Source organism: Thalassophryne amazonica, chromosome 21 (assembly GCF_902500255.1).
Source record: "Thalassophryne amazonica chromosome 21, fThaAma1.1, whole genome shotgun sequence".
In the NCBI taxonomy this organism is placed as follows: domain Eukaryota; kingdom Metazoa; phylum Chordata; class Actinopteri; order Batrachoidiformes; family Batrachoididae; genus Thalassophryne; species Thalassophryne amazonica.
This window is the reverse complement of record NC_047123.1, coordinates 9,019,352-9,031,504: the sequence shown is the minus strand read 5'-3', so window position 1 is coordinate 9,031,504 and position 12,153 is coordinate 9,019,352. Positions and strand designations below refer to the sequence as shown.

Below are 12,153 nucleotides of genomic sequence, written 5' to 3'. Positions count from 1 at the left end.
AAACTCTGTTAAACAAATATGCATCACTTTACCAAAACTGGAGCAACTTTAACTTTAGACCCCTGTACAAACTGAAATTGGCCTTTGTCACTATTTTTGCAGTTTTTACACCATAACGTTCAGTCACAGATCATCCAAACTGTACCTTTTTGGAACATTTATTATCAGATAAATATTGTGGTACATTTTAACATGATTTAATTATTTTGTGGCTTCTGGATCTTCAGCTGCCGTCCAGCTCGGTGTGGGAGTCTTCCTCCGTGCTTGTCATCATTCTATATAGCATTTGCTGTTCGGTTGTCAAAGTGTGCCACTGCAAACAAAAACACACCGTCAGCACACACACGGCTCCTCAGTGATGAAGCTGTGAATGTCTCACATCACTCACTTTATCTCCCAGAATCTCGTTGCCAACATCACCGCTGATGCTGTATTCCGTCTCGACGCCCCCCGCTCCCGAGCAAACAAAATGAAAGGCGCTGGGCAGCCTTTTCTTCACCTGCTTCTTGGTAAGATGGGTCTTTGTCTCTCTCTCTCTTTGGTTTTGTCTCTCTGGTTAGCGCGCTTGGTTTAAGTGCAGAAGGTTCTCAGTTCAAAGCCCATTTCTCCATGTAATGTGGAGTCAAATCAGGAAGGGCATCTGGTGCAAAACAGTAGTCATGGGGCGTGAAGTACTTTTAAGATGTTTTTTTAGGCTGCCAGCACTCCAAAATGTGTGGGTACACTTTTGTCACGGCTTTGACCACACTGTCCACACTTTGTCCTGAAAGATGTGTCAGAGAGAGAAAGAGAACATGAAAACGTGCAAACTTTAAAAACCACAAGAAAGCACAGAAATACAAAAACTCAGGCAGATGATTGACAGTGTTTAGCTGATACGTTATTTTACTATGAGTAAAAACATTCCTCAAGGATTTCTTTTCGTCCGATGTGTGAGGGCTGTAAGAGACTTACAAAGGTGTCTAACTATGGCGCCCTCTACAGGAACCTCACTCCTGAACAACTACAGCTGTTTAACATTTTTGTCTTAATGACAAGATAATTATGACAGAACAAGTCAGAACAAGATCAAATGTAAGACAGAGCAACTTATTAGAAACAATTTTATGAGCAGAGCGTAAAAACTTTAAAAAATATTGTTTTTTCCCCCCAATTCCAATCTGAATAATTAATTCAAGTATCTGCTGATACTGAATCCCAATGTTGATCTCTGAGTGGATAAGGAGCCGCCTGCCAATATGTAGACCTGGGTTCAAATCCCGTTCACGCCACCAGTCTATGTCCCTGGAGAAGACACTTAATCTGCATTCTGTCAATTCCACCGACCAGTGAATGGGGCTGGAGAAATAACGAGTTGGACTGGCGTTCTGTCCAGGGAAAGTCTTAGACTCTCATCTGCTTGAGATAAGCACCGGCACCAACGGGCCTCAGAGTCCACACAGAGCTTAATTTCACCAGTCCCACTTACTGCACAATTGTAGGAATATTCACTTAAAACAAAGGGGTTGTGATAATGATGCTTTTATTCTAACCACTAGGTGTCAGTAATGATCGGCTGCTAAAAGTATGAGAAGACACAGGAGGAGCACACACTCCTGTAAACTCTACAAAAGAAGAAGACAGATCGACACAAACGTCAAGGAATGAAGCACCGTGTTTTAAAAATAGGCCATTAGCATATTTGAAGAGAAGGAGAGCGCTGTGGTTTTTTAATTTGCAGTCTCACTACTACAGCATTGAATGGAGTCGTGAACATCAGCTCTGTTGACATTTCTTCTGACAGACCACAGACTGATTGGGGCGACTCGTGTTTAATTAACACACATGAACCGTCCGTATGTGCTTTGATTTCACTCCTCGACGTCCCAACTCTAAAATAATTAAATGTAAAGCTCATTAATACAACTGTTAAATTTATATTGTCTGAGCAATAAAATGTTTTTGGGCTAGAATATTTTTGCAGAACGTCAGTTGACACCACGCTGGTTTGCAGCCCCAACGCTGTGGAGGAGATGATGAATTAGCGCGTGTGTGAGACACACCTGTGATAGTGAGGGAGCCGCTGGAGGGCACCCTGATGGTCGTCTTCAGTTCTTCCACCCGCCACAATGGAACCCTCCAGAAGTCACTGTCATATCTGACAGAGAATGTGAGAAAAAAATACTGTATGAAACAGAAATCGATCTGAACTCAGAACAGCTGTTGAATAAAAAACAAAAGTATTTCAGACATGACAACACCTTCAGTCTGCTCTACATCATATAAATACAAACTGCACTGTAACAAGTAGTTGTGGTGAAACTGAATTACAGTCAACAAGCACAAGAACTGAAGCAGAGCAAGATTCACAGCTGATGTCAAGGTGATCACCAGATTTAACGTCACGCTGACTTACTTGATCTTGTCGCGGTTCTGCTGTGTGAAGAGCGGGATGTCTATTCCAAAGGGGAGGCGGCACACTGCCATCACATTCACCACTTTGTATTCTGCAAACGACACCTGGACAGATAGAATAAATGGAAGTCAGCTCCACACCCACTCACACGACAACCACTACACCCCCCTGTATGATATCATAAAGAACTCAGAACATATGATCAGGTATAGTTTTTAAAAAAAAAAAAAAAACCTTCCTTGTCTGTGGTCCCTGAAGCTCCCTGCATGTATTGGTGACAATAAGTATTCAGAATGTAAACTTATAGCTCAGTGTGCAGGACACACATCAGTGCTCTGACGTCTTTCATATGAAATGAAGTCAGTCCTAATCATAATATCTGAGTCATTATTCTCACCTTAAAGCCGAGCTTCAGCAGCTCGTAGGCCACTCCTCGAGCTCCCACTTTTGCTTTCTCCTCACTAAAAGAGAGAACGAGATCCACACGGTTCAGCAAATACAAAGAAGATGAACAAAGTCACTGTCAGGTCACAAGTCGTTCATGACTCTGAAGCTCGTTGGCATGAGCAAAGTTGGTGCTTAAGTCTGCAAATATGCCAACCACAAAATAAAGTGTGATTATAGATGTGTATGTTTATGGGTTGTGTGGAATGTGAACCTTTTTGCTCCGACGCACGTCACCTTCCCTGACGCGTAGATTTTAGCCATGAGTCTCGGTTTTCTGATCTGCATTGCGACGTGCTGAAATCAGAGCAAAAGATTTTCTCATTCAACTGTTAATTAGCAAACATGCATTCATTAAAAACAAACTAATTCTGAATTGCAAATAAGTTAAACACATACAACTGTGACATTGAAGACATTAACAATGCATTTTCATCGGGGAGATGAAATAAAACTTGAAATGCTGTAAATTTAGGAGCATACAAAAAGTGCCATATCTTTACTGACAGGTTCACACAGTCTGGAACGATAACTGAGGAACTCTGGTAATAATTACTTTATGACACCTCCCCATTTAAAGCCCAAACTGAAGACTATCATCTAAGCAGTAATTTAATTATATTCACAGTCATTTACAGGAAAAATCGTGTCAGTGACATGATATCTGCCATCCGTGCTCTGGCACAGTGAGCAGGCACACATGGAATGTGCCAGAGCTCTGTATGGATCACTCAAACTGCTCAAACTAGACTTTGAGGGTCAAACGTGCTCTGGCACTGTAGGGATTGGTGAGTGTTTGTACACTCTTAGGAACTCGCTCCATACTTTGGACTTACTGACCTGAAAACGTGGCTTTTCCTCAACACTGAATCCCTTACGGGCAATGGTTTTGAGGTCCAGCTTGCATTTTGTGTTGAATGTCACCACCACGTTGGTGATGGTGACATCAATTGCTCCCATGGTGTATGCCTCCTCTGTGAGGTACTCCATTGTACTCTGGAAGGTGAAAAGAGAAAAAGAAAAATTACTGCACATTCATGGTAAAATCAGTTACCTGACAGATGTTCTACTGCAGTGTTCTATTAAATTTGATTACAACAAGTCATAGGAGACATGAATGTGATCACCTCAAAATAGTACTAGACTGACAGCATCTATGATTCAAACACAATATTCACTTCAACATCAATTCCTGAATCTACAGTTTCGTGTATCATTAAAATCAGGTTGATTTCAGTTGTGTTGACCTCTAGTTTTAGAAGAAAACAGCTCAACTACTAAAGGAGTTATGAAAGAATAAATGGTCCACCACGGGATAAAAGCCATTATTGAATGAGTCTGTTTGTGTGATGGTATTTTAGATTTAAGAATATAATTCATCATCATTTAATATCTTCTGAGAAGAATGCAGCTGGAATGCACAAAATATAAAGGGTGGGGGCCGGACACAGCAAGTTCAGACCAGACCGAGGTCACATGTAGAATACAACAGAATCTTTGTCATTGCACGTATACATACATGTCCTCTGCATGTAACCATCCTAATTACAGTTAGGCACAAGCCAACCACTAGGAGCAGTGGGCAGAGAAAGGCGCAGACCCTAAAGAAGCATGTTTTTGATTGTGGGAGGAAACCCACGCAGACACGGGGAGAACATGCAAACTCCACACAGAAAGGCGGGGAATCGATCCGACGACCTCCTTGCTGTGAGGCACCAGTGCCGCCCTAATCCACCATGCCGCCACCACGTACTAAGAACCTTGGTTCTTATCCCCAGAATCTTAACTCAAAGATCAAATCCAATATATCAAGAAAACCACCAAACACTCAGCATCCAGCTTCTCAAGGACGAGTTTAACAAACACCAGCAAACATGACTTATCTGAAGAAAACTGGCTGTGAGTAGAGCTGCAACAATTAACAGATTATTAATTGAGTATTATATTAATTAAGAACTATTTTAATTATTAACAAATCATTGTGTCTTTTGTTTTAAATATCCAAATTTTTTGGTTTCAATTTCTTAAATGTGAATGTTTTCTGGTTAATTTTAATTGTTGCTTTACTTCTATCCAGCAGTGAATTTCATATCTTTGGGCTGTGACCAAAACAAGACATATGAAAGCATCATTTTGGGATCTGGATAAAAATGATAAACTTATTTTCAGCTATTAAAAGCAATTAAGCATCAAACTAATTATTTCATAAAACAAACAAGTGAGGAATCAATAAAAATAGATAATAGGTGTTTTGAATTATGAAAATAATAAAAAAAAAACACCTTCACCTTGTCACATTTAAATTAATAATTTTAATAAGTTAAATTCCATTAAAGCTCAATGTCACAGGAAACTGAAAATACACATTTGGGGGAAAAACAAGGCAAGCTAATGAAGATAAAGTTAGTGTTTTCATCTCAAAATGGAAAATATTAGTTCCAAATCTGACCTCATCAAAATATCAGTTCCTAACTCCTCACAGTTACAATAGTTCTTACAATATATTGCTGCTTGCCATCTTACTTCTGTCAAGTGACCTGTTTTAATAAATAATCAAATTAATCTCAGGCAAGCACCATGGCAACGCACCTAGCAATGTAAACAATTAAAAAAATCTAACCCTTTTTAAAACAAAAGTAAAAAAAAAAAAAATCTCTTCAGAAAAAATAGATTTCCAACGTGCAATGAAACACAGCATCACAGACACAAATAAAAGTGTCAAAAGCTCTTTGTTAACAAATAAAATGTTGGTGGCTAAGCTAACTTAGCAGGCTAACAAACAACTCCAAGTTTAGAGTGGACTTACCTTCACAAGTGGAAAAACTCTTTTTTTTTTTTAGCAAATCCTGGCGCTAGATCCACAAAAAAGGCCGAAATATGTCTTTCACCACAAAAAAACAACTTCTAAACTGGGACTCTGGTGCTGTGCTTACAATGTGCTGCGCTCTCAATGAAATGCTCCAACCAACTGCGCTCACAACAGCGCGCCAACTGCTTTTAAGCGGTTCGAACTGTGACGTCACGTCTGTACGTTAGGAAGGGGAGGGGAGGAGGAGGGGGATCTCAGAGGTCAAAATGGAGGGGGTGGGGGGAGTCTAGATTTAGCTTCATTCTTTAACCTTTGCTGTAGTTCTAAAGTCACACATTCATAAATAAATGTGACTTCACAAACATTAGGTGTGTATTATTATTATTATTATTATTAAATTGTGTTTGTATTATTTTTTTGTTTGTAATTTTTTCTAATTTGGCATAATTATGATGATTTTCACCCCTGACTGTTTCAACATTTTATTACTGGTTCTCGTTTTTCATGCACTTTATTTGTTCAACAAAACACAAAATAATGTAGAAATAAACAAACACATTTTATATAAATTTGTACAACAGCAGAACTTTTTGAACTTTATTTTTTTTTACTAATTTATTAACACACACACTATATATATATATATATATATATATATACACACACACACACACACACACACTTTGTTGTGTTATTATCAAGGGGTCACACAATTAGGTCTTCAATTATTTTTGCTTGTTTCTTTATTTTGCATTATGTTGCAGAAATACATGTTCACTGTGAGATTAATGAATATCATGATTTAGCATAAATGTAATATAATAATATAAACGAAATATAGAGGAGCCCAAATTTACTTTGAAAAATTTATGGCATTAAGAGAGAAAATACAAACATGTGAAAAAAGTCAAGAATGTGTTTCTATAATTTCTATATTCACTGTGAGCTGAGACACTGTGGTTCCACATGGTGCCACAGCCAATAATGAATCAAACAAAGTTAAAATCTGAAGAGAAACTAAATTTGCAGTCTGACAGTGTTTGTCTTATGTGCTGGGTGGCAGCCACAGACAAACCAACAGGAACTGGATAAGGTCAGCCAAAGGTCAAATGGTGTCAAGTTTGTTTTACTGTCAGTGAGCCCCATAACAATCTGTTTATTACTGAACAGTGCACATACAGTGGGATCTAGTTCATGACGGAGCAAAAACACCAATTTTGGTGTAAACTGGAGTGAATCAAAATTTTGACCTTTAACCCCATTAGCCTTTGTCTTACCTGAATTGAACCCTTTATGTAAAACACAAAGGGTGACCTGCATCCAACCACATACCAGGTTTGGTGCAGTTGATGAAAGGATTTGGAAAATACTGTTTAAATGATCGTATGATATACAGCTGGAATTTTGTGCTTTTTTAAAGTCCTTCTGAATACAGATTCGTAGTGTTGTGAGTTACTTGAGTCCTGACGAGGGTCAAACAGTTAATGAGTTGCTTGATTGTGAGTTTGCCAACAGGAAACCTTTAATTAAACCTTGTTTATTATTTCTAATGTTACATATCAATCCTCATCTTTAGATTATGTTAATTAATAGAGAATAAAAATGAGGTAATTTTGCATAAAAACTGCTGGATCAGGTCTTCATGGGTTTGATTTTCAATCTTCTTGGTTGTTTCATTGAAGATGTTCAGCCTGCGGAAATAAAATCCACAATGTCAAAGGTTCATTGTAGAAATCCTGTCCTACAGATACGACTCCCTCAGAATCGAGAGGAGAAGAGCTGCTGTTTAAACTCTGAAGAGGACCAGAAAGTCCACGGGGTCCGCGGCTTTGATCCTGCAGCACTCCACCATGGCCTTGGTAAGTGACGGCATTACCTGCGTCATCAGGTAGCTCCTCAGAGGAAGAGAGCGAGCTCCCAGCAGCTCCTGATCCTCTTTCTTGGGTTCTGACGGCTCATATTTCAGAATCAAAGCAGTGACTCATTGTTTAGGCCCTGATGCCTGGATGCTCTTCATACTGAGCCGTGAACTCGTCCAGCTAAGCCTCCTTCCTGCGCCTCCTCTCTGCCTCCTCTGTGGCCACTTCCTGCCTCCTTTCTGCTTCACGCCTTCTGTCCTCCTCCCGCTGGTTCTGTGGAGTCAGGTCGTAGTTCTTGGGTGTCCCCGCGGTCTGGGTGATCATCTTTAAAGCCCATCTGGACGTTTGTACTGATGTCTGGAGAGGAACAAGGTAAAGAAAGAGAAAACACGGGACTGTTAGTGAAACAAACCCCAGAAAACACAACGATTATTTAACTCTGACTGCAGGACAAAAAAACCTGGACACACACCTGCTCCTGCTGCTTCACTCACACACACAGGAATGAAGTACAAAGGCACTCAGAGCACAGGCCTCTGCCACGAGCCAAGAATCCTGGACATGTGCATCAAAATTACTGTATTTTCTGGACGATTTTTTTTACCCCCGCCAAGGAGGTTATGTTTTCGGTCGAGTTTGTTTGTTTGTTTGTCTGTTTGTCAGCAGGATAACTCAAAAAGTTTTGAACGGATTTTGATGAAATTTTGTGGAGTGGTTGGAAATGACAAGAGGAACAAGTGATTACATTTTAGTGGTGATCCGGATCACGATCCGGACCCAGGAATTTTTTAAAGGATTCTTCACCATTGCGGGATAGGCGGAATTTTGACATTCTAGTTTCTAACTCCACAAAAACAAGGCAGAAAGGCTTGAAAAAAATTAGGGTGTAACATAGTCAAATGTTCTATCAAACACCAAAGTTTGGTGATGATCGGATCCGGATTCCGGATCTGGTGATCCAGAATATGCAAAAATATAGGGAAAATAGAAAATGTGTCAGTGTGAGGTGACAAATGAAGCTAGAGATGCACAACTAACACCAAATTGTAGCTGAATCTGTACTGATTCAGTAAGGTGTCATCAGATTTGATGTAGCTTCAAATGTTATGGAGCTAGATCCAGAAGAAAACCGCCATTACCGAGAAATCGTTTTTATACAATAACTTTTGAACTAATAAAGACATAAAAGTGATTCCAAGCTCTAGTGGTATGTTTTCATGGTCAAGGATGTCAAATATAAAGGAAAGAAAAGTGAATGTATCATAGTTTTGGTTGTAACACTGAATTGTTGAATAGATCACTGTGCCAAGGAGGGAATCTCTTTAGGGTCAGTGACCCTATGGCCTTATGCAGCACATGCAACACTTAAAAAATAGTTCTATTTCAGAATTTACTGTTATTTATTTAGAGAAGTGTTTCATAAATGTTAAAAAAAAATTAATATATTTGCAGTTTAGTTGAATAATAAATTGAATTTTGTCTTTTATTTGTTTTTGTCTATAAGCACATGCAATATCAATATCAGTGCTCAGATGACAGTAGCTTCTGGGAAAGGTGCAAGTTGCAATAAACTGTGATGCCAAGCACTAAGGATACATGCTATCCAGTCACAGCAGATGAACTATATGTTATAGTATAGTTCATCATCTGCACAACATAAAAGTCTTAGTGCAGACTGTTGCCTGCAAATTTGAAGTATTCTCAACTATTTTTTTTTTTTACAGTGTGAGCAAACATCATTGTTAGACTTTTTTAGGTTCAATGATTCCACGGCGTGTAGATGTTATGGCGTCAGTGACCCCATGGCCTTGGCAGAGGTTTGCACTCTCTGAGTGCTTCTAGTTTTTTAAATTAGTTTAGGAGGTTCTGCAAATGCATTCATTAATCATAATAATTAACTTATGTAAGGATTTCTCAGGAATTAAAGCAGTAAACAAAATAAAATTCAGTAATATAAGAATAAAAACCAGTAATAAAAATACACTACCACAATGGACAAAAATCCCAAATTAAATGTTTCATTAAAAAAAACAAAAAACAAATGGAGTCACTTTTTTATTGTTTTCAATGCTGTGGACCAGCAAACCGAGTTCATCTGTGTCAAATATCATCGAATGTTATCCAATTTATTCATCCATCTTTTACTTATATTGAGAATTTAAAAATATGATGTTAAGTAACAACACACACTGTGGTGCACACATGTGCAACTGAGTCCCTGCATGTTGATGAAGTCGTCCCCAGAGAAACACTGTGCTGAAAAATGAGTTCCACATCCAGAAACAAAATGCAACTAATACTCCGGTGCAACTTTTACTCTTAAAAATACAGTATCTATGTATTGTGTGTGTGTGTGTGTGTGTGTGTGTGTGTGTGTGTGTGTGTGTGTGTGTGTGTGTGTGTGTGTGTGTGTGTGTGTGTGTGTGTGTGTGTGTGTGTGTGTGTGTGTGTGTTTCCTGGATGCCTGAAGTGTGTAATAAAAGTAATTTTCTGTTGAAAACGTTCTGTCGTGAACACGGTTTTCATAAAACACGTTCACGACACTGCTGATATGTCTGAATCCACGTCTTCTCCTGCTTTGTTCAATGCAGAAGTTAATGAACAAATCCTCAGGCCCCGCCCACCAGCCCTGTGATTGGCCCGGTCCATATATAACACAGGAAACTCTGCTCAAGCCGTCATTTAAAGAAAGTCAGATTTCAGGCAGGTGTAACATCCACTATATTACACAAATAAACACTGTGTTTGCATTCTGTGGTGTTCAGGGCGTTACCGATATGTTCAGCGTGAATCTCCAGCTCATCAAAGTAGTCGAGCACTGTTATGTCCGCGGTGCTGTGATTCCTGTATCTCCCCAGACAAGGGACAAATTCTTCCTGGGTGCAGTGTTGTTTCTCCTGTGGAAGTTCTTGTGCTCTTTTTTATCAGAAAATCAGAGGCTTGTAACACAAAAATGTCATCTGCAAAACATCCAACAGAAGTGAGACGAGTCAAACCTGAACCAACATTTGTTTCAGTTATTAATAGAAGAACTGAAGTGAAGTCAGATGTGAGACAAACCTGGAGTGATCGTCTTGTTGTACATTGAAATTTTAGACTTTGAATCCTGGTTTTCTGCTTCTTCGTCTGAACATCCCAAAGATACACATGAAGAAATTAAACATTAAAGTTAACAGAAGACCAGTTAGATTACTGTCAGAAACCCACCGAAGAAAATCAGCTTTGCCTGCTGGTACGTCTTTGGGAAGCCGTCAAGAACAAATCCCTGGTTCCTACATGGCTTTGAATTCAGATTTTCTTGCAAAATGGCACAAAGTATTTGTTCAGACAGCCGACCTAAAGGAGGAAAAGCCAGATTTAGACCACAGGTGAAGCTTTTTGAAAAAGCACCAATCCATCAATAATCTAGTGGAAATTGGAAAAAGTCTCCTAAAATATCTCCATATCTTCTGCTCAGCACAACACAAGTGTTACTGCGAGTATCATAAATTCAGTCATGTTGTAAGATAAGATATCAGCATTTTAGGTGCCAAATCCAGGTCAGGGACCTGCGACGCCCCTGGAAAGGAAAAAATAACTAAAACTGTGGTGTTGTCTAAAATTGTATCATCTAACCAGAAAGCATGTCCTCCACAGACCAACAAAAACCTGCTCTAAAGTGCAGCAATAACTGATTAAAATGTGTAACAACATCTGCTTTGATAAAACACATTAGAAACACTAAGAACACCGAGTTTAACAGAAAAACAAAGCTCACTCGCTCCATCCACTGTGACAAAGGAATTGTTAGACTGGTCAGGAGGTTCACTTGGATTGTGAGGGAACCTCAGGTACAACATTTTGGCCATGTGGCACATTTCCCTGGGTGTGATCCAGCACACAGCAGCTGGAGAAGGCCAAAGCCACGCCCACATTTCACCAGGCTGTGGTAGATAGATGGTTACTTTCAAAAGGTGGTTGTCTGTCTTAGTGTTTGCTATCTGGGATCCAAGGCAGTTCCATAGTGTGATGGATGTGAGAGGAAGCTCCAAGACCGAACACTGACCAAACTCAGAATTAACATGTGAACTTTAGAAGCCACTGGAGAAATAGAACAAATGACACATGAAGATGGTATTAATGTACGAGGGCCTGTTGAAATCGAGTCAAAATTCCAAAAGTATTTGCTGCTTGTTGCAGATGGTTTCTAGTTCAACCGTTTCTTGGCTAGTCACACGATTCATATGGAACACCGCCAACTGGACCATGCCTGGCCGTCCAACATGGCGGATACATGATCCAACAATGTCCTTGACACAGAGTCTGTAGAGCGCGCTGATTATTTTATTTTAAATCTGTTGTTTTGGCTCTTTGGTTCTGTGATGTGGTGGATGTGGGGATGGTGCTCCTTGACCTGTTGTTTCTTCTTTCTATCTTTCAGCTGCTTCTTCAGTAACAGCGGTTTTATTCCATTTACACCCCTGATACATCAGATAACATGAAAGACTTTCACCTGTACAGACACACAGTTTGGTGACACCCCCCCCCCCCCCCCCCCCAAAATCTCCTTATCAAACCTCCATTAGTCTCCATGCTTTCTTCACTGACATTTTCAGGATCTGCTACATTCACTATACCCTGTTAAACACAGATAAACAAAATATAAC

At 39.5% G+C, this 12,153-nt stretch overlaps 1 pseudogene; it reads right to left on the bottom strand.

Annotated features, from left to right (window-relative positions):
- Positions 1–677: 677 nt before the first annotated feature.
- On the bottom strand, positions 678–11,355 carry LOC117503554 (annotated as a pseudogene).
- Between the last annotated feature and the right edge of the window lie 798 nt (positions 11,356–12,153).